We start from the raw sequence: 3634 nt of genomic DNA on the forward strand, positions 1-3634 counted from the left end.
TAAATAAAGCTTATTTCTATAATTAATGATATTAGTACTCAGCATGTGAGGTTCTGAACACATTATGGAATTTGATCATTTACTCTGTGACTGTTAACTTGCATGTCTTAAGCATGGCTTAGCAGCTTTTATAAGACTAGGATTTTACAGCTTTATTTTTGTGAAGTTTGAATTTTAAAAAAACAATCATTTCTGAAGGAACTGAAGCTCTTTAGTATCAAAATAAAAGTGTAACTCATAAACACAGTCCACATAGATACTGGGAACTTTGCTGAGCCTTTTACAGTGTACCACTATAGAATATTAGTTTCTTATATTACTCAGATTATCAAAATAGCTAAAGCCTAACAAGGTTAGCAAAGACAAGGAAGGGAGACTACATTCTCAAGGTAGCCCCTTCCAGCCTGAATAGACCTTAGGTAAGGAGAGACACCCATCCAGTTCTTAGTCAGGTTCTTCAGGTCATTGTCTTGTTGCTTCAAAGATAGGAATATTTAAGGTTTTGGTGTTTAGCGTTTGGTGCTCATAGCTGTGGCCCTAATTTTTTAGCCTTTTATTTATTTTTTAAGGCCAAATATTAATAATATAAAACATTCTATAAATTTAAAGTATCCCATAGCCTTATACATTTAAATATTTTAAAAGCTGTTCTTTTTAAAAATATCCACTTTTTTAATTTTAAATTTTCTGTAAAACAACAAAATTTTCTCTTAAAGACGTTTTAAAATCTCTCAATTGTGTGCTCCTATAATAGTAAAAAAATAAAATAAAGTACCTTTTTTTATTTCAAGAGGGGGGAAAAAAAAACCCAGAGCAAAACCATAATCTGAACAAGACAAAGCCAAGCTCCAACAGTACTGACAACTCAGTGCTCAGTACCTGGGATTCACTCCTCTGGGATTCCCAGGGGGGCCTGAGTCACCTCTGCGGCCCTGTCCTCAGCATTATACCCAGCCTGCCTTCTAGGTGCCAGCTGGCTCCATTTCACAGCAGCTGCTGTTTCTGGGGGCTGTCATATGGCACCAGCCCTGCCACACAGTGCCAAGCCTCAGCTATTCTCCATGGCTACTTCATGCCTTTAAAACCAGTACCATCCAGGTGACTCTTATATTACAAAGATTGGCTGTTAGCACAAGGTATGCTCTTGTACTTAACTGCATGGAGATGAAGCGTTAATACCATATTAAACAAACATTGTTTTTAAATCCTGTCTTTCATAAACCTTGTTTTTATGACTTTGTTTTCAGGACAGAAATCATTATATAAAAACCCACCCTAGTCCAAAATCTCAGAGACCCTGTTGCTTCCTTGATTTTATACCATGCGGTCGGTCACCTTTAATCAACGTGGTAGTGGTGAAGTCACATGAAATTCACCCTCTGCATCCCTAACAAAGATGGCTGCCAGCCAAGTGGCTGTCTCCTTCCCGATGCGGAACAGCAGCTAAGATGGTGGCAAACCACATGTTGCTTATATCACGAAATGGCATCATGCCACATGGTCCCTTTAGGTTACCTATGCGTAGAGTTTTAACTATCAATCCTGTGATACAAGTTTTAATTTAATTATTTTTCAGAAATTTTACACCATACCCAATAAAGTTATAAATCATAAGGTACAGAAACTTCACATAAACCAATAGTCTAGTTCTTTTGGCTGTTCTGACTTGCTTTCTTCTCCCTATCACAACATCCGGTGGCTTCCCTGAACCCTGACATCTAAACTTTAAAAGCATGCCTAGGTCTGGAAAAAGGAGAGCCATGACCCAATTCCAGAGCCAGCTTTTCAATAAATAAGAACAACATAAAACAACTTTAATATTATCCACAACCAAAAGACATTTAAATCCTCGCTAAACTGAACCCAGTGGCCAGAAAGCTCATAGATAAATTCTGAGCCCTGGCCATAAAAGAAGCCATGGTAGTAGTGGTGGCTGGCTGCAGCAGAGACAGCAAAAATATAACCCAGAAAACAGAACAAGGAAGGTTACATACTCGAAGAATGTCAGAAACAAAATGTGGTAGCCACCATATAGTCACACATTCAACTGAGCATGACCCATTTCTGTCCCAGCTCAGGGTTTACACTAGAACTTACAGACACACCAGAAAACAGACCCGTCCACACACGCAGAGCAGACAGACACAACAGACAGACAAAACTTTCCAACAACAAACAGACGAAGCTTTCCAACCATCTAGAGCCAGCCAGACAGGCAGTGTCTCACTATCTGCCCTAGACAGAAGAATAATTGGGGTCTCGCTGAAGCTCCCACACAACCCAGATACAGATCACACCTAACAGAATTAGACTGTGACTCAAAACCAGAAGGCCTCCATAGATGCTCCCGGGATTCCTAACATGGCAGTTACACTCCATAGCTCATAAAACCGAAGGCAACTCCAAACCCTTGGAGCATCTCAAGGCCTGTGCTTCCCACAGCAGCCCCTCGGCTCTGCAGTTCCAGAGTGAAGTCTGGCTTTAGAATTTGGGTGGGCGGTCTGAATCTCACTGAGGCCTCCAGAAAATGTTAACCTGGTGGAGAATAAGGCTGTTACCACAACTTTTTGAGCCAGATTTAAAGTAAGCTTTAATTACTGGCCAAGATGATGGGCTCTGGCCAGGACCATTCTGAGGTTCCCAGAAAATGGCAGCAAGTCACGTTTTTCAGTGACTTATAAAGGCAGAACCCATAAGGCTATGTATTTTCCACCAGGTCCAATCAGGAGCAAGCATATATCTTTATGTACTTCTTGCCTCCATATTTCCTATCTCTGTGAACAAGCACGTCAGGTACAATTGATTCAATCAAACTCGTTTAGGGAAGTGAAAAGTGGCTTTTATCACACATGAGTAACGGCCTCCAACATTTCAGAAAATATCTTGCCCTTGGACAAGTGGGCTTACAGAGGCATTTTTGTTTTTATAGATCTTTGAGGCATAGTAGTTAAAGCTTCAAACATAACTCTAGCTCTCACAGTTGGCTGAGATATACTAGATATCCTCCTGTGTGGTTCCCAAGTGGCTCATGTTTCTACACTTCAGTCAGCTGGAAAGGGCGGAAAGGAGAAGAGGGACGGTGCTGGGGTGGGGGGCGGGGGGGAAACACCTTGGGAGCTGCAAGTAGGAATTCTGCTCCTATTTCATTGGCTAGAACTTAAGCACGGGGCATAACTAACTCCAAGAGCATCTGGGAAATGTAGTCTCTGTCTTAGCAGGCCATGTTTCCAACTAAAACTCCAAGTCCTGCTGGGGAGGAGTGGGTGCTGGGAGGAGGGGGAGGAGAGGAACAACCTCTTTCACAGTTTTTCTTGTGATAATACACACAGTGATGAAGGGTGTGCTGGCAGTGTGGCTAGGGCTAAAGCACTTGCATGTATGAGACATTGGTTCAGTCTCCAACCCTGCAGCAAAAGAAAAGAGAAAAGGTAAGTATATTCTCAGATATATACATACATATATCTATATATGTGTATATATATATATATATACATACATATATATATATATATATATATATTTAAAGGAAATGTTTTTTAAATTGCCATAGTCTCCTTTTCTTTGTTTCTCTTAATGTGGCACTTGTGTTTAATTTAACTTTAAAAAAATCTCTTCATGGTTTTTTTTTTTTTTT

The 3634-nt window shown here is 40.3% G+C and overlaps 1 protein-coding gene across 4 annotated transcripts in view; it reads left to right on the top strand.

The window, feature by feature from the left end:
* Positions 1-3634, top strand: part of St3gal5 (ST3 beta-galactoside alpha-2,3-sialyltransferase 5) — a 56566-nt gene that overhangs the window by 25903 nt on the left and 27029 nt on the right. The window lies entirely within an intron of this gene.

This window comes from Mus caroli, chromosome 6 (genome assembly GCF_900094665.2).
Source record: "Mus caroli chromosome 6, CAROLI_EIJ_v1.1, whole genome shotgun sequence".
In the NCBI taxonomy this organism is placed as follows: domain Eukaryota; kingdom Metazoa; phylum Chordata; class Mammalia; order Rodentia; family Muridae; genus Mus; species Mus caroli.